Source organism: Mus musculus, chromosome 1 (assembly GCF_000001635.26).
Source record: "Mus musculus strain C57BL/6J chromosome 1, GRCm38.p6 C57BL/6J".
NCBI lineage: Eukaryota > Metazoa > Chordata > Mammalia > Rodentia > Muridae > Mus > Mus musculus.
Window position 1 is genome coordinate 193654426 of NC_000067.6, and position 22827 is coordinate 193677252.

A 22827-nucleotide genomic window follows, 5' to 3' on the forward strand; every position below is an offset into this window, starting at 1 on the left:
ACAATAAGTAGGGAGTATGTGTAAAACAATTTATAGTATTAGGTGTTTTTTAAGGTGAAAACGTGCCGGTCACCACTGAATGTCTCTAGTGCATGGGCAAGGAAACAATATGTGATGCGTGTGAATGAGATGTCCTGGGTAACGCTGAGAGGTCAGTGAAGCCAAACTCTGTTGACAGCTGATTCTTCACCTTCTTTAAGGAGGGTTGGAGATTGACAAGTTCATGTCTTCATAGTTCTCATTATTGTCTTCTACTCTTCCTTTCTTCCATCTTCCCTCTCTGTTTCTCTTACTCTTGTTCTTTCCCTCTCTTGCTATCTGTGTCCTCCCAGACTCTGTGTGGTGATAATAATACTATTCAGATTCCCGGGAAAAGATTAAAAACTGTAGAAAGAAAGAAGAGGGGACTCTTTGACCCCAGCCTTCTTTGTACATCTATGAATAGGCATGTGATCCTCAAACAAAAAAGATATAGGACATAGCAAAGGAAGAATTAAATCCCAAGAAAAAGATGGGGACATATCAGAAAGAACCTTGATGCCTAAAAGATCAAGGATCAACAAGCCCGGGAATTTGAAGGGACTCCTGCTGGTGTGTACGATGCTTTCCTACATCTGGGACCAAAGCCTTCTCGTGCTTGAGAAGCATAAGGACTGTGCTACTGAAGTTCACAAGAAAAGTTAAATGTGAGCCGCCGGCAAGCTGAATATCAATCAGGCAAATAACAGACCCAGGGTGACCGCTGTAGGCTGGTGCCGCATTGACAGACATGGGCTGCCCAGACAAAGAGAGATTAGTTTATTTCTGGCATTTTAAGGAAGCACTGATAAGCTTGAGTGTACTCAGAGAAGATTAAATAGATGGTTGGAACACTGGGGACAATGGCACAAGATGAATAGCTGCCAGCTGCAATCACTGAAAAGATGGGCCAAGCCACAACGAAGGGCCCCGTAGCTGCTTCCAGCATTTCAAGGACTGTAAAGCTCAAAAGCGCCAAGACCTATTCTGTGCAGCTTTAGAGGGTACAGCCAAGACCAAGGTCGAAAAGTTATAAGGAATCAAATTTCATTCAGTGTAAAAAATCCTACCGTAGCTGAGATTTACACGGTGAGTCACATTTGCTCTCAGGTGCGTCATCGGACTTTGGGAAGAGTTCAGCATAATCGATGGTCCAGTGAGGTGCCAGACACGCTAAGCAGAGACTGCTGAATCACTCTGGGCTAGATAGATGGTGCTGAAGACCTTTCCCAGCTGAGGCTCTTCGAAGCAGCTCCTCAGCAGAGAAGAGGAAGACAGGAAAGCAAAAGCGTGTCTACCCTGTTCTGTCCCATGCTGCACTGTCAAGGACAAAGGTGTAAAAAGGTAAACATAGCCGGGCGTGGCGGCACACGCCTTTAATCCCAGCAGAGGCAGGCAGATTTCTGAATTCGAGGCCAGCCTGGTCTACAAAGTGAGTTCCAGGACAGCCAGGGCTATACAGAGAAACCCTGTCTCGAAAAACCAGAAAAAAAAGAGAGATAAATATAATAAATGTAAAACAAGTCCTGTTCACCGCATGCAGAACCTCCTTCCTTAGGCATCCAGACTTCTAGGGTTGTCAGGGGGATACTGGTGGCCTCTCTGGGAGAGTTCTATACTGACTCTGTGACCTGGAAGACTTTCTATACCAGTGCCCTGAAAAGCTGCATTAATACTCTACTTTGTCACTTTCTAAGACGACATTGAAGAAATATTTTTTTATTCCTTCTGCACTGCAAATGTCTTTTCCGCTATCTAAGATGATTGGACTCTGTTTCAAGAGTTCTGGAGAGATCATGTTTTACAATGATGAGGTTTTATGAAGGCTTGGTGGAAGCTAAGTTTGGTTTTCCACATGCAGGTGCACCTAGAATGTGGTTCAGCGGTAGAGTGCTCGCTTACCATTCACAAGGCCCTGGGTTCAAATCCCCAGCACTGCCACAATTTCAAAAAAGAAAAACAGATATAATTGGTGCAGAATTTGTGGTCCTGGTTAGGTCAAACAAAATTATAATAATGACAGAAAATAGTATGTATTATGCATTTAAGTTTCTAGTAACAATTCCTCTAAACCTTGGGGAGGTGGTAGGGGGCCAAACCACACACAGCAAAGGCATCTATCTGCAAGAACTATTGGTGTTTTGGTTGCATGTGAGCAGGGCAGGGTTGTGGGGCATATGTACTGTGTGTGTTTACAGACTTAAAAAGTGACAGATATTTGCAAATGTATTCATATTTTTAAATCACGAGATTGGCATATTACATGTTTTAGGGAATCAGCTTTTTTTCATGATTGAGCAAAAATTAACTTCAACAATAGGACAGGATGAGGAAAACATGTTAGTAGAGGTAAGTGGTTTTACGAAGCTTTAAGAATGCTGCCTTACTGAGATAGTATCCAAATACACATTGTTGCATAAAATATACTTTAGAAAATAGTTAAGACTAGGTAGGGCCTAGTGATGTGTGTCTGCCATTCCTAGATACTCAGGAGGCACAGGCAGGAGCATGGCAAGGCTTGCCTTCGCTACAGTTAAAGGGCAGGCTGGGCAACTTAGTGAGACTGTCTGAAAGAAGTGGAAAGAGGCCTGGAGATACGGCTCAGTGACAGAGTGCTGGTTTAGCATGACAAGGCTCTGCTGGGAAAGAAAAAAAGAAGAATATCAAAGAATGGAAACAGCCCCCTGGTGATACACTTCCTCTTAGTAAGGCTCTACCTACTAAAGGATCTGAAACCTTCCTAAACAGTGCTACCAGCTAGGGACCAAGTATCCAAATATACGGAGCTGGAGCTACACATCTCATTCAAACCACTACACATGATAGATGCCTGAGCAGAGGGTTGGACGTCAGCTCTCAGAAAGAGAAAGCAGAGGGTATTGAAGGAGTAACCCATCTGATAAGGGAATTGAAAATAGCAATATATTAGAAGGGCTAAAAACTCAATAAGGTGGTTTTATAGCTCTATACTGATCTCTAAACACCAGTAATAGTGTATTCTCTTTTCAAGTGCATTTGGGTCAGTTGCAGATCTTTACCATAGACTAAAATACAAAGAAAAGCCAATTTTAGAAAATTTAAAAAATAGAAACAATAAACGAACCTCTTTTAGTAATGATTAATAACAACAACAATAATTAATGATAATAACAATAATGCAGTTCCTGGATTCTCTTCCGTCAAAGAAAAACACGAAATAAAACTGTGGAGCTTGTAGAACTGTGTCTGTCTGAAGCTAATACATATTTGGAAAACACACGGCTGAGCAATGACAGTGTTAATAACTCAGCAGTACTAAAAGCAACTGAAAGAGATGCACAGTCTTTTGGAATACGAGCCCCAGTGAGTTGAAAGGTCTTGGCTCACTTTGTCTTTGAGACAAGCTCTCAGTATAAAGCCCAGGCTAACTTCAGATCCCTCATCTGCCACTTTAGCCTGTCAGGTGCTAGGACCACTTGCCACTGTGCCCACCCCAGCTGGAAGTTTTAACAAAGGAGAAGAATCTATTTACAATGCCAACAAAAGATATCTAGTAATAAACTTCAGAAAAGGTGCAAAGCATATCCAGAAAGCTACAAAACATAAGTATAAGTAGCCATTCTCTCAAAAATGATAAGAAAACCAGGTGGCTGTTTTAAGTGTTCCAACCCACAGAATTGTGGGACCCAGGTGATGTATGCATAACAATTATTGTGCTCTGTATTTTGGAAATTTTTATAATAAACTAATCTAAAATGGTTAATCCTTATATTAAAAATAAAGGTATTTGAGGTCTAGCTCCATGATGTTAAAGCCTACCTAGATCATTACACGAGTTAATTAAAATGATTTGATTAAAATTTTCAACCAGACTTAGTTAAGATAAATCTCTTTGAAATCCCCAGTTATTAGAAAATTAATTCCACACGAATATCTTGGGTCCTAGAAGGGACAGCTGTTTTCTCCATCCCACTCAGGCTGTGATGACAGAGGAGGGCTTCCATCTCCTCTCAACTTCTGAGAACCAGGCAGAGTAAGCTCAGTGGGTGGGAAGGGGGCTGAGTGTGGCTTCGGGTTCCTGGGCCAGTGGTCTGTTCAGACTGTTACCCTAGGAACCCATGTCTTCAGGCTTCTGTCTGTCTTAGACTCTACCCAGGGGGAAAAAGGTAAGCCTGCTGACATAATCTTCAAAGACAAATTCACTCTACACTCCATGCTTGACTCACTGAAAATTCCAGACAATTTACTCCTTCTTGGAGCTAATGCATTTAATATGAGCTGAGGATATTATCTGCTTCGGAACAAAGCTGACCTCTCACCCAGCCTTGAGCTGTGTCTTCTCACCCTCTAGTGTGGTGCCAGCACACCCTTCGTGATGAGCTCATCTTCTCATTGTTGTGAGGTAATAGCATAAAAGGAATTTAAAACACAAGGCTCATGTTGGAGGGTAGTCTATAATGGTGGGCGAGGAATGATGGCAGGAGCAGTTGTTGACTACTCACAGGCTAGATTTTGGTCTGTCATTACCCTTAAGGCCAGCCCCACAGTGATCTGCTTCCTCCAGAGAAGCCATACCTTTTAAAGTATCTGCAGCCTCCCAAGTCACTAACTTGAGTCTGTTTCAATGAGCTGGTCTCAACATTTCACATTCAAACCATGGCAGCAACATAGCCCTGCTGCTGATCTGATAAATAGATATAGATGATATAGATATAGATATAGATATATACTAAGCTGACTCTATAACAGGCTTCCAATTGTCAGTTCAAGAGTCTATGCCTAAGAACTGGGCAAGTCCAGGCAAGCCCAGACAAATCAGTTACTAGAAAAAAAGAAAAGAAAAGAAAAGAAAAGAAAAGAAAAGAAAAGAAAAGAAAAGAACAACCCAGGCTTTAGGCAGCTAGTCAGAAACTGCCCTGCCATCAGAACCTGCACCACCACCTGGCCTGAAGCAAGGGCAATGGGCCAGCAACAGTTTCCAAACCTCCACAGCAACAGTTTCCAGCTCCCACAACCCGATAATGGTTCTGGAATGTCTCTAGAGATGGAGCAAGATAAAGGTCACCTACCCTGGAGTTCCCCTGATGAGCTTTAAATTGGGTCTTTGAGCTCACTTGGTTGTCTCCATCTTCAAGTGTGCTGGACTTCTGCAGAATAAAACACCTTTTGCTTTTACATACTATTTGAGTCCTGGGTATTATTCTTCAGCGAATCACGGACCCTTACAGTACAAAGAGGATCATTTAATGTTGCCTGGTTTATGTTTATATTCCTTATTTAACTCCAAAGAAAGTCATAAGATTACTATTTTGCTCTTATTGTTATCATGTGTTTGGTTTTTGTTATTGTATGTGTATGCTCTAATGTGTACAGTTGTGTGTGTGCATGCTCAGCCAGAGATCAAGCTCTGTTGCCATTCCTCAAGACCCATCCACCTTGCTTTTCACATTCTCACTAGCCTGAGCTCACAATTAGGTTAGAAAAACTGAGCCTCAGTGTCCTCCTGCCTCCTCCTTCCCAGCACTGGGGTGACAAACATCTGCGTAGCTTTTCATATGGGTTCTGGGGACAGAACACAGGCCTGCCGTGCTTGTATGGCAAGTGCTCTACATCCTGAGTCATCTCCATAGCCTCACCTTTATTGCTTTAAATGGGTAAAGTAGTGTTGGGGGTGCTCTCTCATGGTGAAGCTGAGTTTTGATTTTCTGTGTTCGTCCTGTAGACTGGGGATGTTGGCACTAGGCTTTGTTGTTCTTCATCTTGGCACTTCTAGATCAGACTCTTGATTTTGCTACCAGAATTGCATCTTCAGGAGACACCTTCTTCCTTTCTATACAAGATCTTCCAAATGCTATTCATTCTTCAATTGATGAACATACATGTCTTCTTGACTCTTGAGGTTCTGTGCCTCTCTTCTTCCCACTGAGCCGGCCTGTTCAGACACTGGTACGTGTACGTGTTCTGTCTTAATGCTGTGTGGCCCTCAGTGGGCTTGTCTTACTGTCAAGGACATACTGCTCACTTTCTGTCTCTTCCTTATTGCTCAGAGTAGGCACATGTGACAGTGTTTGGGGGGAAGTACAGGACATTTTGCTTAATTTAGTTTAAAGACATGCGCTCCCTCTGAACATGTTCCTTATACTAGGAATCCTATGGTAAGTGGAAGCAATTCTTGTAATAACTAGACACGTTCATATCGAGATAAAATAATAGTGTTAATGATAATAAGCAGTGATATAATAATTATGGCGATCTTATAACCTTGAGGTGCAAGGTCCTTCCCATTCAGATTATAATGATTTGGATCAGTCTCATTTATTTTCCCAACATGCCTGCAAGCCAAGCGGAAGGTTGTCGGCGTAACATTAAGAATGGAAACCTATGAGGGGAACTTTGGACTCGAGGTTGTGTTTGAGTGCCAGCTCCAGCACTCGTTTGAGCAAGCTGCTTAAGCTCTCCGTGCTCTTTACAAAATAGAAGTAATGATGTGACCAAATGTGCAAATCCATCAGGAAGAAAATGAAGGAGGCGGATTTCTCAGCACAGGGGCTGGCGTGTAGTATGCACTTACCATGCTAAGTGATGAGAAGACAACACTGGACCCAAGATGATTATTAGAAGAATTTGCTTAAGAAAACTAAGATGGGAGATGTTTGTTTCCTGTATGACCTCACTGCCCCCATATTATCCCATTTCCCGCTGGGTACTTCTCTCTACCCACCTTAGACCCTAGAAATGAGGGAGCTGTCTGGGCTTTGTCCACAGTTCCTGAGAGGTCATCTCTAAACCTCAATGTTCCTGAGAAATAGGAGTGTCTTTGCTACCCATGGTGGTCCTGGAAGGTTCTTTTAGAAGGTGACTTCTGATGTAACCCATGTAGTTTATATTAAGGGATGGCTCAGGAGTAGGGCAGGCCAGGCAAGAGAGCAGAGGGCTGAATCTGGAGTCAGTATGAGACCAACCTCTGGGAAATGCGAGAGACATCAGACACCCAGTGGGTTCTTAGGTCACAGCCAGTGTAATGAAGCCCTAAACAGCCTTTAGGACAGAGCAGATCAGACAACCTCCTTATCGGTTGTGGTTTGCACATCATCATTAATGTATCACACACAGTGCACACATTCTCTAGGGAGAGGACAGAGCAAGCTCTGCACTGGAGATTCCTCTCCGTTATGGCTGTGCATATCTCTCCCCAGGCTATTTCTGGTGGTGTGTGTTCTTTGGCTTGAAACAACTGTGATGATAAACACTGCACTTTTCTGAGTTCTGCTATCTTTTCTCACAAACTACAGAACCCTGGAAATTGTGGTTCTGTTCTGAAATGGGGAAGACCCGAGAACTCCAGAATCTTCAGGGAAATTCTAAAGTGAGGGTCATTCAGAAAGTATTTTACACTTAATCTATAAAATGTGGACTATCTCTGGCACATGGTGTCAGAATCTACTGCAGTCCTTGACCACAGACCCTCACCAGTGACAACACAGTCACCCCCAGAGTTACAGGCGGGGCTTGTGAGTGTGACATTTGTTGGCTGCTTTGGAAGTAGGTACGCAAAGGGCTCATGGTGACCTCATGGTCTTTTAAGTATCAATCACATTGACTTTATAACACTGTGGGATCATTCATACACAGTTCTATTTGATCTTTTCCTCACAAAATCCCTCCCCAATTTGCAGACAAATTAATTCATCACCCACTCTGAGAAGGAAACCAGGCAGGGTCTGGGGTAGTGGGAGGGGGTGGGGATACTAGGGACACCCTGAGGACAGCTGCAGTGTGGATGCTGGGACTCAGTACCCTGCTGGGAGAATGCCTTTCTTGATAGAGATATAGAAACTATAAGTAGCACCCTGTAGTGACTTCGGGCTTCAGACCCACCCATGTCTATTTGCAGTGTTTCACAACTTTGTGAAAACAGCATCTCTCCATGGCATCTGCTCTCTGCTCTATTGGCTCTAATATATTTAGATAGATTCGTCTTCTGTGAGGCAGAGCCCAAGTTCATTAGAAGCATGTGTTCTGCTTCAAAACCTCCCTTAATCTCCCCAGGTGCACTCTGGGCTTTTCCAGTTGTGCTCACTAACCTTGGACATGGGTATTAGGAACAATACTAATGGTCTTAAATTGCTTTGTAGTCTCTTCTCCTGGATTATACTGGCAGCAAAAGAAAGAAATACCAATTAAGCCCTGAGAGCCATTTTGCAAATGCTCTTTCTCTTAAAGCGACCCCAAATGGAAAAGGTGCAGACAGAGCTATGGTGTGCTGTGCATGTTGACTCCTTCCTTTCAAAGGGATCTAATCTTCTAGAGTGGGCACTGGGTGATGCTTTGAATGCTGTATTAAGGGCCACAAAAAGGCACCTCATGCATTTTGGATAATAGCATGCTGGTGCTTTGCTAATGCTCATCATAAAGGGGCATTTGTTATTCATTACATATGGGGCTTTGGAGAGCTGTGCTTTTCCTTAACCCCTTCTCAGAGCAGACAGCAGACTGCTCCAAAATCTTCCTGTTAGAAATGCCAGACTCAGTCTGGGTTGCATTGCTTGGATATAGGGATGTTTGGGATACTGCTGGAGAGCAGCGGTAGCCTCTGAGAGAGGAGTCAGCCTGGCACAAAGAGAAGGGTAAAAGCCAAATATTCACTAACCTCATAAGACATAGAAAGATACATAATCAAAGGGGGAAATGTAGCTTCCAGGGAAAGCGTGTGGTTACTCTGCAAAGACTTACACAGGTACCATTTGCCATGCAATCCAGTCATCTCACTTCCAAGTGTCTACCTGAGACCCATCTACCTGTTTTCCACCTCGGTCACACTCCTAAGAGCATTAATCACAAGAGCCCGAATTAGAAGCAATTTACCAGCTGAGTGGAGACAGGCCTATGCTGACAATGGAGTACTGCACAGCCTTTGAAGGCAAGGGACTTTTGACATAACATTTCCATGTATGTGTAAAGTGAAAGAAGCCATATGCAGGACAATATTGATATTCTTCTTATATGTAACAGCTAGACAGATTCTTAGGTACAGAAAACTGACAGTGGTTACTATGAAAGAGAGAGAGGGGAGAAGAACACGGAATTAAGTGTTTTTTATATGTGTAGTACAGATGGTGGTGATGCTCACAGAACAATATGTTCTTAGTGACACATAACCGTTACATTCAGAATGATACATTTTATATTTATCACTATTAAAGCCAACATATGAAGGTATAAAACACTTGAGGTTCTTCTCATTGTTTGTTCCAGGCAGCCCCTGTAATCTTGTCCTCCTCTCTTTCTGGGGCCACAGTATGCCAGGAGGTGGTAAGCATATCAGCTAAGGGTAAAGTTGGGGTAGAGCAGTAACGGCTCGCATGACAGAGGTGCTGCAAACACTCTGAGAAGATAGCTACAAAGAAATGGAGCGTTGAGCTGTCAGAAGAGTTGCCCAGCTGCAGAATGGCTTTGTGAACAATGTTCTTTGGTGTTTCCCCTTTCACATCCTATGAAGTCTGTCCTTTGACTCCAGTGCTTGCTCATGCACTGTCTATTGCTCTGGAATGTAAGCTTAGAGCCATTTTCAGAACTAAGGGGTACCACTTTTACTCTGTTCATGGTCCTTTCTGGGGCTTCTCTACTTGGGGATGCTCCACGGACAGTGTGCTCAACACTACTTCTCTGCTGAACTCATCTACAATTCAATTCATCCCTGATACTAACTGCCCAGAATAACCAGCAGGAAGGGTCTGTGAGGGGATGAGTTCCCAGCAGAATATCCTTTCCTCACTTGCTAGCTCTTGCAGAGCTAGCCACCTTTCTGCATGATTGATTACAGCCCAAGGTTTCCGTTATTTTTCAGAATGACACGGATCTTAGAAAACACTATGTTTATGATTAATGTCATGTTATAAAGGATAGAGGTGACTGTCAGATGAAGAGATGTGTGGAGCAAGACAAAGGAGGTTCCAAGGCATCACCGGTTTCCCTTTCGTCTCACACTCCACCGTCATGGTGGTGTTCTCGGGTTTTGTGTGAGGTCTCACTGAGCAGCTATGATTGGGCCTATCCCACTGAATACCCTTCTCTCTGCCTGGCATTGAGAATGGACCCATTAATTTCCAAGTCTAAATTATGTTCTCAGTTGCTCTGAAGTAATGACTCTAGCCTTTTGACATCTCAGTATGACATCACCATCTATAATGCTCATGCTTAAGAACTAAGTAAGTTACAAAAATAAAATTTGTAAAAAAAAAAAATACTTCAAAATGTTATCAGCGCTTATGCAGCTGAGGTACTGGATAGGGCCTGACTAGGGGAGGACAGGACAGATACTGTGCACAGAAGTCTTGGCAGGAGGTGTCTGTAGATTATCAACATCTCAAAGGAGAAGGCTGCACGTTGCTAGTTTTCCCACAAACTGGTCAACCATTTGTAAGCACATATACTTGCACACATTATCAACATTTGCTCTCAGAGCAGAGGATGGCTTTGCCTTGGGGGACAGGCTTTGCTGATATCTTCTAGGTCTGAGGTATTATTGGTCCTTCACATGGCTTCCTCTGCTCCCCACAAATGTTATAAGTAAGTTTATACTTTTGTTCTGGGTTGAGTTCCTTGCTATCTTGGCATGCTTGTTCCTGGTTCCTAAGCCCTCCTTTGAGGCTGAGTGTGGTCCAGAGAAGCTTCTTGTAGCACTCAGGGAATTTCGGGTGTTTTTGTTTTATTTTGAGCTCTGTGCTCTACCTTGGGAAAACAGGAACACATACTCTTTGTTCCCTCACAGGAGGCACTGACACTATCTTTCTTTTCCAGATGATGCCTGCACACTGGTTCTATTGTTGGCTATAGTCTATCAATGATGGATAGCAATTTTCCCAGCTGTCAGTGAAAAGATGAGGGAGAAAAGCCCTGGTGGATCCTTTTAGTGCTGTTTGGTTCAGATCCCAGGCTAAAGCACAGTGACTTGTATGAGGACTCATGGAAGCCAGAGGACAAGGCTAGTCCCTCAATTCAACCTTTTGAGCTCGAGTTCCTGCTGGGTGGGCCAGGGGATCTCCTGCCCTCTGATTCCTCTTAGAGCACAACAGAGATGCTTCATGCAGTGCTCTGACTGCTCTCTCTTTTCCTTTTTTTCGTGGTCAGTGGATTAGCCAAGATTGATTTTTCTGCATGGCTAGGAAAGGCCTTAGGTTAAAAGATAAAAAGGTAAATTCCTTTTAAATGTAATTTAGATTTTCCCGCTGGCATTAGTTCCGACATCAACTGCAGAATCTCTTTGCTATTGAAGAGACACCTGGGCCCTACCAAAGCTTCGGCCACTGGCAAAGCTGGCTTGTAGCACAGCTCTGCAGGGTGGTCTAGAAACATCTGCCATGGGGGTCCTCTCACTCTCTTTTCTTCTCTCCCCCACAGTTCTTTGTGAGCCTGAAGCTAGACCACACACTTGTTTATTCTGCTCTGTTGTTCTTTCAGGTCAGAGTATATTTATCTTCTGTAAAGTAAAGAGCTCAAGGGAGAACTGCCCCAAGTTACCACATGGCCAGGAGAGCCAATCGGTTGAGCCAGGAACCTGTCACATCAGCACTGGCTAGAGGGGTGCTGTAGGCCAAGCAGGCTCTTAATGGACTCAGCCTCATTCCGGCCAGCTTCTCTTAGGCAGCACATAGATACTGCCCAATCACCGCACTGGTGTGATGAATGACCCAAGCTGGCCCCGTGTGGCTCTTTTCACTGCCCCACACAGCACACTAGCAATGCTGTCTGTGCTGAGTATCAGCTGGCGGCTTTATAAATTGCACCTTGGCAGGGCTGAACACTCTCTGGAGCCTGAAGCAGACCAGGAAGGACAATAGTGGGGAGCAGGTGATAAGGTATAGGCACAGCCAGACAGAGTACTGGGGAGAAGCAGGGTGTTACACTTCAAGTCCACAATGTCACATCAGGCTCCCAGGCTCTTGTGTCTGAACATCTTGTTCCCACCTGGTGATGCTGCTTTGGAGATTGTGAAGGCTTTGTAAAGTAGGCTGCTGTGGCAGGTCTTTGAAGGTTATAGCCTGGCCTTTCCTTCTCCCATTTCTGATTCCCCTACCTTCTTTCATGTGAGCAAGCAGCCATCTCATGCTCCTGACAGTACTCACTGAGTAGTTGTCACCACACTTCCCTGCCATGATGGGCTGGAATCCCCTGAACTTGTGAACCAAAATAACTCCTTCTTCTGAAGTCACTTCAGCCAGTCCTTTTGCCACAGCAATGAGAAAAGAGCATAGAGAGTTGATGCCCAGAGAGAAGAGCGAGTTAGAGAATATACTTGGGAAAGTTAAAAGGGCACACTATGAAGCTTAGGCCAGATTCTTTTTTTAAGAATTTTTAAAAAAGATTTATTTATTTATTATATGTAAGTACACTGTAGCTATTTTCAGACACACCAGAAGAGGGCATCAGATCTCATTACAGATGGTTGTGAGCCACCGTGTGGTTCCTGGGATTGGAACTCAGAACCTCTGGCAGAGCAGTCAGTGCTCTTAACTGCTGAGCCAACTCTCAGGCCAGATTCTTATAGTGTACTCAAAACACCTGCTTAAAAACTCAAATGCATTTGTGGCCCTAAAACAGGAAAGTGACATCATGGTTTTGTGTTTATGGGGAAATGGACTCCTGTCCTCTTCCTCCCTCTTTCCTTCATTTTCTTCCTTTCTTCATTTACACTGATGAGATTTAATGGACATTTGAATGGTTTTTGCATGTGCTTCAGCCATGCTCAGAGGTGAATCCAGAGACATGGTGTTAAGGTGGCCAGCTAGTGAGAAAGCCTTATAAGATGTTCTGTCCTTTGTCTTTCACCTTATGAGCTCAATATGTGACAGAGAGGAGGGGTTTAGCTAGCTCACTAAGCCACAGTAAAGAAACAAAACAGAAACCAGCCTGCTGTAGAGGAATCAGTAGACAAACAGGCCCAGACCAAGCAGGTACAAGCACAAGGAATTGACTGGTATGGAGCGAAGACCTGAAGTAGAACTACCCGGGATGTATATACCACAAAACTATTAACCTAAGTGTCAGTGGAACATGTAGTGTCATGCCTTGCCAGCACTGTGTGTGCCTCCTGTCACTGCCACAAAATCCTGAGGCCAAGCATCTTAAAAGAGGTGGGGTTTATTTGGCTCACACTTTCAGGCTCTGGCAGGTGCTGGAAGTGAGGGTGTGTGTGCATGTGTGTGTGTGTTGTGGGGGGGGGGGGTACTGAGCAGCTCACATCCTTAATGCACACGCCATCTTTCTGTTTGCTGCCCACGAATGTAAAGTGACCAGAGAGGGTAGGACATTAAAGCAGAGTTTAATTGGGTAAGGATAAGAAGGAAAAGAGGGAGTGGCTGACAGATATCAGGTAGACCAGCAGACTGAAGGCTCTGCAACCTTCTTACACATGAGAGTGAGCGAGCCAGAGTTGGGAGTGGGGGCTTTAGGTTTGGAACATGGCACGTGTGCATATCCTATTACAAGGACAAACATGGAAAATGATAAAAACCACTAGCCTTGAGGAATGGGCTGTCAGCTAATACCAGGGGCAGCTGGATTTTATCCGCTGGCTTCCTATTCTGTTCAAATCCCTGGGTTTGTAGCAAGGATGGGTCTTTGCTGTCACTGACAAAATTCCTGAGAGGATGGTGGCAAATGCACACTTTTTGAACAAGAAACACTTTAAAGGGCTCAGTTTACTTACTGTGGTATCCTTAATACGGTCTTATTTTCTTTTTAGTTTAACTTTAGTGACACTGAGGAAGAGACATCCCCAGCTCTATTGGTTACACTTAGACTTGAACCAGGAAAGATTGTGTAGGAGAGTTGTAGGAAGGATTATATGTTAGTTTTAATAGATAACAGGTTAGCAGCTAACACCATATTGCTCAGGGATGTGAAGTGATATGGGAAAGCAGACTACATTTTGTTTCAACGTCTCTAAGTCCAGTTTTTGGTGTCTATATCTGCCCCCTGCCTTGTTTTTTGGATGGAGATCAGTTCATCTCAATATCACAGTGCCATAAAACTGAGAATGAATGCCTTGCTAGCTGCCTTTCTCTTTTTCCCTTCAGCCTATGGTAGAGTAGTGCCATGTACACTCAAGATGGGTCTCACCCCCTTAGGTAATCCTATCAGAAATACCCTCCCAGATGCACTCAATCCATGGATGATCAAGACTGACCATCATAACTTCACCCCTTGTCAGCTTGACACTCAAACACATAAATCATACCACTCCCCAGTGACACTCAAAAGTCCCTGTGCATCCTGGGACAGAATAAATTCAGTCCATCTCAAGGGTCTTAAAAGATCAAATGTTGTCCAAATGTTCATCCTAAGTCTCCTTTGAGACTCAAGGCAATTTCTTAACTGTGAGCCACTGTAAATGGGAAACAAGTTAATCTAGAGTCAACCTTCCCATTCTAAAAGGGAAACAGGGATAAAAAAAACCTAGCAAGTCTGGGAGACCAAACCAAGACTGAAACCCAGCAAAACTCACAGTGAACCATTCACTTCCATGCCATGCACCTGGGGTACTGGGTGCTGTCATGTGAGCTTCTCAGGGGACAAGCAGCCCTACCCTCACAGTCCTTGCCAGTTATAACCCACATGACCTCTATCTATTCAGCCAGATCTGCAAATTGCCTGCAGCTTTCCTTGGCAGACAGCCCAGTTCCTGACTTAGTTCTTGAGTTACTATTATATCTCCAGTGTCTCTGTTATACTTCAGACATTGCTCTCTCCAGGGCTGTCTATGGGGTCCTGACCCTAATATTCATTGCCTGCCCTCCAAAGCTTTGTATGACCAGGACCCAGTAGTCTTTATTATGTGTGTCTGCAAAACATGTGCTTTCTGAGTGCTGTTATGATCTGTTTCCAGATTCAATTGCAGCCAGGGTACCTTGGGCCTAGGTGTCTCATCACAGGGAAAATTTCTTTGATGCCCTAGAGGTACCCAGAGCTCTCTTTTAAAAGTAAAGTTTTTGTACCCTTGAGCCAATGATGAGTGGAGTCTGGGCAATTCCTGAGATGCCCTCAAGTTGTCTTTCCTAAGCTACTCAAGTGCTTTTGAACATCCTTGATATCTTTCTCAGCTGTAATTTCATTGGCCTCAACTTAATCTCTCCCTTTCTACAAGTTGTCTAGAGCCTCTGCTCTGCTTTTGTTCCCAGTTCTTGCTGTCAGCCTTGCTAAACACAGCTAGCAACAACCATGCTGCAGTCTGAGTGATGAGCTCCCTCAGGCCAATCATCCCATTGATTTTAAACTCCACCTATGACAATGTCTCTGGACACAGGCAAATATAAATAAATGCACTGCCAGAATATACATGAATGCTGCCAGGCTGAGTTCCCATTGTGTCCTCATCTACACTTGACAGTAGTATTTGCATCTCTATCAGGTTTTGATCCAAACTCCCACTAGACTGGCCTGTGAAGTCTGACTACAGCCTTGTAGGGCTTGTCTAGTACACATTTCCATACCTTTCCAAATTCCTCTTATAAGCTGATTCCACAGACACCTAGACCATGTCATCAGGGAGAGTCACCTAGGTGACTACTACATTTTGAACACAGATTTCTACCCCCCCATACATTTCAACTGTTTACCTAGTTCTGGAATGTAGGCCCCCTGCACATACCAATCCCCTCCTGTCCCCTCCACAGGTCCCTAGACCCAGGAAAAAAACCACAAACCTGAGCAGGCCTGAGCAGGAGATCACAGCTGTCTCCCATAGCAACAGCCAATAAGGAGAAACCTGTTTTTTTTTTTTTTTTTTTTTTTTGCTTAAAGGGGTCAGGTGGTCTTACTTATAAGTGACTCAGCAGTCATGAAGGGTGACCTTTGTGACCACTTTGTAACAGTCTCCTTCTGTTCCTGCCAGAAAAATAAGTTTGAAATACTAACCAATCAGAATGTGGAAAATTGTGTCCCATATAAAAACCTTACCTCCTCAGAGCTCAAGGCTCTCATTTTGCTTCCATTGCTTTGGAGACAGGGAGAGTCCTTACTCGAACTTGTGATAAAAGACCCCTGTGTGCATCAAATCGGCTCCTCGGTGGTCTTTGGGGTTTCTGTAATCTGGGCATAACACAATGACCCAGTTTCTCAGTGAGAACTCACACCAAGTACAATAACTTTAGGGAGGAAGATCTGTTTTGTCTTAGAGTTTCAGTTTATTATATGGCAGGGCGGGGGTGTTAGATCAGAGTAGTTAATATCATGGTGGCTAGGTGGGAGTGGGGGAACACTTTCTTTTTATTTTATTTTCCTCTTTGATTCCATTTGCACCTTCGGACTGTGGGATGGTGCCACCCACGTGGAATAGATGTTTTCTCTCAGTTAATTCTCTCTAGAAACACCTTCACAAAGACACCCAGCAATGTGCTCTATGGGTTTCCTAGGAGTGCCTCAGCCCATCAAGTTGTCAATCAAAATGAACTATCACATACCCCAGAGAATGTATGTAGGTAACTCCCAGTGCCTATCTGTCTGGACCTCATTCAAAGTCTTGTCTCTTGAGATTGCAAGAGAGTCCCCAACATTCCCCGACTCAGAACTTTTGATGTCAAGAAAAGGCTTGGGATAAGGGGTTCTATTATAACAGTTTTCTGGATTTACTTTCATGGCAGGGTACAAGATGTGTTTCTGCTTGGGTCTCAGCTAGATGCACACTCTTGGTATGGGGAGTGGAGTCAGGCCTACTCAAAGAATATAGTCTGAGACTGAGCAAGGAACAAGTCTCCTTAGAAAAATGGGAATCTTATTTTCAGACTAGGAAAGATACTGGCAGGCAAAAACAACAGATGTCTACCCCAGATGCCAACAAGAGTCAAAATCATACAAATGAACCAAGCATAGCTATGCACTAGTTTCTGGATTGTGCCAGGAGAGGGTCACATCTACCCAAGGAGACACTACTTACATGGCAACAGTTCAGACCACATTCTCCAGGAGAATCTTTTCTGATAAATGGCTCAGGGCCTTGCTGGCTTTGCTGCAGCACCGAAGGAAACTGATCCTTTCCAGTCTTTGCCACAGGCACTCTGTTCTAGAAGACAGTTCTATAGCAATGACAATCTCTGAACTATCTTTTCTGCCCTCACAAGCTTGGGTGGCATTCTCACCCATGCTACCTGGATCCTGGCACTCCCATATATCCCTGTCTGTGCTACATGGTAATCAGAGAAGACCACTTAAACATTGGTATCTGGTGAACATGTCCATCAAAACAGCCTCATTTTATAAAAGGAGACAGGAGACCCTGTGGCATGAGTGGGTGCCCAGTGTAGTAAGAAGGACATTTCAAGTAGAAGGGAAGAACCAAAATATTTAAAAGGAAGGAGGAAAAAGAACACTCATTCATTACAAGAGCAACCTTTATTAAAAGAGCTCACAGAGCTATGACATCACCCATATGCCCAGCGCTGATGAAGACAACACCAGATGGAGTCTGAGAGCCAGAGCAGAGCTGCGGGCTAATTATCAAAGTCTCTCCATCCCCAGGATAACAGTCCTGGCAGGCCATGATGACTGCTGCCAGCGGAGAGAAAGAAATTACCCAGGTTGATGCTGCTTCCAAATAATTGATAATTTGCCTAAATGAACAAATCAAGTAAGATTTAACTGTTGGCTGGAATTGCCACCCAGCAGCAGCAAAGTATCTAATTGCCCCAGCACCTCACATGGCTGTCCATGTGTGTTCTCCTCCCCATCCTCCCCCCTTCTTTTTCTAAACCAAGTATAATTGTTTAATGGCATTGATGGGGAATAGACTTGGACATTATAAATGACACTGTGACAGGACTGTCAGCTGGTGACAGCCCACTGACAGCCCCTGTGAGAAATTAATCATTTGAGATGCTTCGTGATTTGCTCATTTAATGGTGCAAATAACATTGTGGTTTCTAATCACACACCATCTTTCACTTAAAGAATCCCTGTCTCTTCCCCAGGAGAATTTGGTTGTTTTCCTTTCAGCGATGGGTGCCGACTGGGGTTAAACTTTGGGACTGTTTGGTGGTAGTTCATCTCAAGGAGCAAGGAGACATTTTCTCTGGGGAAACTCTCACTGGAGCGGCGTCTGAATTTAGTTTTCCTCCCTTGCTACTTGTTTAAGAAGGCTTTCAAGGGGGAGACCTAACCTGTTGGGACAGATGCTAATGAAGATAGAGGGCTAAGGAAGCAGCATAGCTATTTTTAGCTGGGTAATGGGGAGTAAACGGGGCCACCCTGTGATATGCTAAGAGATGCCTCACTCATTTCTGCTGGAACTCCCACATTGTCTGCTGGGCAGACATCTGTTAATTGCTTTCTCTTGGACTTCATTTGACATTTAGAGAAATAGAAGGAGACTGCCTAACCATCCCCCTCCCAAAAACCTAAATGGTGTCTCTGTGGAGTTTTGAAGCCAGGGAGGAAAGGAGGCCAGGTGAGTTTGAAGCCTGCTCTCTGCTGAGGTGTACAGAGCGAGCATTGAACACGATGTGCCTAAGGCGCTCTGACCTGGTTTGGTGGATGCCTGTGTGGCTCCAGGCAGTCAGAGGCACAGAAGTTTCTCCCAGCTGCATTGTCTGGCTCTACATTTGGTCAGAGCATGTGCTTAACTCTACTCATCTGCCATGCATGCATTCTAACCTGGAAAATAGTGTCTTAAGACACTGCAAAGAGAGAAAATATACTCAATGTCAACATGTGCTTCTCTGAAAATGACTGTATGTAACTAACACAGTACCACATGCAATGGCAACCTAAGACAAAAACATAACAGATTTTCCATTTTAGAACAAAATGACTTCTTCTGCTCATTGTGCCACCATTAGTGTTAGCTTAAGGAGTAGCTACTGACACCCAAGAGTAAAGGTCGAGAGGTTGTAGTTTCTTTGTCTCCTCTAACCTATGCTCACCAGCACTAAATTGCTTTTGGGTAAGTAGACATAGGTGTGTACTGTGATCAATGGCCACTGGGTGGCAACAAAGGTCCTCTTGGACTGTCAACTGGAAGTGACTGACAAGGGAAATGTGCCCGCCTTTTGGTGTCACAAGGACTATGGGAAGCCTGGAAACACCTTTATAAATGCTGTTCACATGCTTACAATTTTACCCATGTTTGCAACCACCTTGTGAGTCTCACAGAATCTAAGGAGTTGATTTCCCAGAGGCAAAAGCTGATGGAGCTGAGATGTAGCACAACCACAGTTGTGACAGATGAGGGTGCTGAGTTCTTAGACACAGCAGTGCACCATATGGTGAAGTCTCTACACTTCTAGTTTGGAAAGTCAAACGTTTAAAACCTATGCTTATCCTTCCCTGAGATCTGAAGCTTTCTTCATTGCAAGATGAAGAAAAAGGACATGGGGGCAGGGGAGAGGGGGGACAATTTTACTAAGGTAAATAGAGCCTTCAAGTTGGAGAATTTATGACTATCTAGTCTAGGCATCTGTCCAACCCTCTCTCAGGCACAGCTTTGAAAGTCGTTATATGGTCTCTGCTGGGCCATCTCTTGCCTGTTTTCCCGCAGTTACCTTCTGTTCCACAAATGAATTCAGAGGGAGCAGGCTGGGTATGTGGCTTAGTGGTGGGCTCTTGTCTAGCATGCACAAGGCTGTGTTTAGCCTTTAACATATCAACAAGAAAACAGTAGAGTAATACAAGACCCCAAAAGAGGGAGAGGTTATAAACATTCACAGCTCCCATCTTTGAGAAGAATTCTAGAACACTCTATGAGATGCCACATGACTGGGCTGTGGGGCCTGCACATTGGGTAAAATGTTCTGGGTGCTTCAGCATGAGATTGATATTTGACTGACTGAGCCAGATGACATACATCTGGGGCTCAAGCTATCAATTGAAGGTATGCACAAAGCATTAAGAAACAGCTCCTTCCTGTGTTTAAGAGGAACTCCTTGCCTGACACCTCAGAATCTGGGATATTATCTTCACATTCAACATGAACTACTGGTTATCAAACTGCTGGTGTTCGTACTAGAATTGAGACCATCAACTCTTAGGCTCTCTAGCAGGCATCAGCCTCTATGGTTACACAAGTCATCTCCTTATAACAGATCTCCTTGTGTCGATGTCTTTACCATCCTGTTGATTACATGTAGATGCAGTCATATTCACACACATGCATACACATGTGTGCATATATACCTAAAGAGAGGGAGAGGGAGGGGAGGGAGATAGATAGATAGAGGCAGATAGATAGATAGATAGATAGATAGATAGATAGAGGCAGATAGATAGATAGATAGATAGATAGATAGATAGATAGATAGATAGATAGATATGGGTGATAGTAGAGTTCTCAGCTCTGCATCTTTGTATCTGGTTCTGTGGCTGGACTGAGGTGCAGACATCAGATCAGTGGACTTTTGTGTTGGCTCTACTCCATCTTTCCTGTTTTGTCTTCTTTGTAAGTCTCAGAGTTCCCTTATTTTTAATGGTAATAATTATAAATAATCACAATGAGGATAATTATGAGCTCCATATGATGCAGACATGTTTCTTAGCACAGTGTTTAGCAATCAGTTAAGTGTCTGTTAGCTTTGTTAGGCAGCCTTTGATTTCTGTCAATCTGTTATCAACAATGTCAGTGAAATAAGTTATTCCGTCTTTTTCACAAGTGGAAAAACTCTAGACTAGAAAAGAGGAATCTCTCTCTCTCTCTCTCTCTCTCTCTCTCTCTCTCTCTCTCTCTCTCTCTCTCTCTCTCTCCTCTCTCTCCCTTCTTGGAAGGGAAGTGTGGGGTCAGAAAGGAATAAGGGTGACACTACCTGTGGGTACATTACCAAGGCTTGGGTACACAGTAAGCACTATAGGTCATGTCTATTGAGCTGGGTTGAGAGGTGGGAGCTGTGAATAAAATGTCTGGGTAGCTTCTGATGCAAGGCCTCAGGGGAGCTCAGCCCATGGGGACAGTGGCCATTTCTGAGGTGACAGTTCTCAGCTTCCTCAAACAGATGCAGAGAGGTGGCGTGCAGATTGCCAGGAAAAGGTTTTACACATAGGAGGCAACATAGCAGTATCTTGACTCCATGGTTGGCTTTGTAACCTCTCTCAGTGTTAAAGTTCTTCCTTAGAAGGAGAACAGTGTCTCTGATGGACACAGACATTCTCAGGGAAGTGTCTGCTCTTGTTACAGTATGCTGGTAGAGACTCAAACATCAAGGTTGAATGTGCAGCCTGCCAAGTGTCCTCCCTGCCCAAGTGTTGATCCTTCTCATTTGTCTCATGTTTAGAGAGAGTTTGTGACATCTCTGTGGTCTTATGTTGCTGACTCCTCTCAAAACACAACAGAATCCTATTCATGTATACAACTCAATAGTAAGACAGTTCCAGAATCCATGCTTCTGTCTGAGGCCTGGCTCCGGAGACTCTAAGGTCCTGATGACACAAGCTGAATCCATATTTAACTTACCCTCCTAGGTATGTAAGGCTCACCTTTCTCCATCAGTGTACTCAGGGCAGGCCATGTAATAACACATGACCACTGCCCTCTTCCAGGGTCTCCGTTCTCCATTCTCTCTCTCTCTCTCTCTCTCTCTCTCTCTCTCTCTCTCTCTCTCTCCTCCCCCTCTCCCCTTCCCCCTCCTCCCTCTCTCATAAAATAGCTCTGTTAAAATCCTCCCAGGATTTTTTGCTTGTGCCTTTGACCCCCATAAAGAATACACTTCTCACTGTCCTCAGCATGCCAGATACAGTGCTACTTCTCGAATTCTGTGTCCCTGTCTGCCTGCCTGCTTGATTGCCTGCTTGCCTGCCTGCCTGCCTGTCTGTCTGAAGTTATGCCACCCCTCTGTCCTGCTTTTTATGCTTGCTCCAATCTTTTGCTCCTGCATTCATCAGGCTGCAGTGATTGAGTTTGGTGCCTCTCCCCTTTGCTGCTGCTGCTCATCTCTTATCTATCCCACAGTAACTAGAGCTGGATGCTGAGAGCTCACATCCTGAACTGTAAGCACAAAGCAGAAAGAGTGAACGGGAAGCAGAGCAAGCAGTTATATTTCCAAAGCCTACTTCTGGTGACATGCTTCCTCCAGCGAGGCCTCACACCTTATACCTCCCCAGTCAGCACCAGCCCATGGGGACTAAGTGTTCAATACTGGAGCCTACAGAGTGGGGGGCATTCTCATTCCAACCATCACACATGTGTGCTTTGTAAAAGTCACTGGCCATCGCTCCATATGGGCCACTGATGAAGTGTTCCAGCTGACCTGCTGAAGCTGGTCTAGACCTTTTGCACTTGTAGCCTCCTTCACCCAAGACATTTCTATGCTATCCCAGATGTATGAAAAAGGCTTACAAATCAAACACTGACTGATTTTAAAAATTAATTAACTTTACATTAAAATAATTCTTTGGTATACATATAATTTTATCATTTATCAAACATTAAATTTGCACACTAAAGATGGATATACTTTTTATTTTTATATAAAGGGTTAAATCATGTCTAAATATCTGACACTGTAGGCATATCACATTCCCAGTGTTTTCAGAGATGATTGATAATGTGATTTTATACTATTCAATGCTAAGACCTTTAATTTTCATAAAAACATAGCAAAAAGTACCAGAAGTGTGTTTAGGGCTGTTTCAGAAGGTTGGAAATTCTGTTTTAATCCAAAGACAAAATTTAATTACTGATTTTTTTTTATTTATAAAACTCAAGTCAGCGATTCAAATAGCACAGTTTTAAATCAAATAGTCCAACACAGTACAATCGAAAGATAAATTAATTTGATACTTATGTGCTGAGGAATGATGTAGAAAAATGTTGAAGTCTTTGTTGTCTGTAATTGAACCATTCTGTTTCCGTGA

The 22827-nt window shown here is 43.8% G+C and overlaps 1 long non-coding RNA gene across 1 annotated transcript in view; it reads left to right on the forward strand.

The window, feature by feature from the left end:
- The first annotated feature begins 1090 nt into the window (after nt 1-1090).
- Nucleotides 1091-22827, forward strand: part of Gm31870 — a 93793-nt gene continuing 72056 nt past the window's right edge. The window contains exon 1 of the long non-coding RNA XR_001779912.1: nt 1091-1362. This is a non-coding gene — a long non-coding RNA (predicted gene, 31870). The remainder of the gene's footprint in view (nt 1363-22827) is intronic.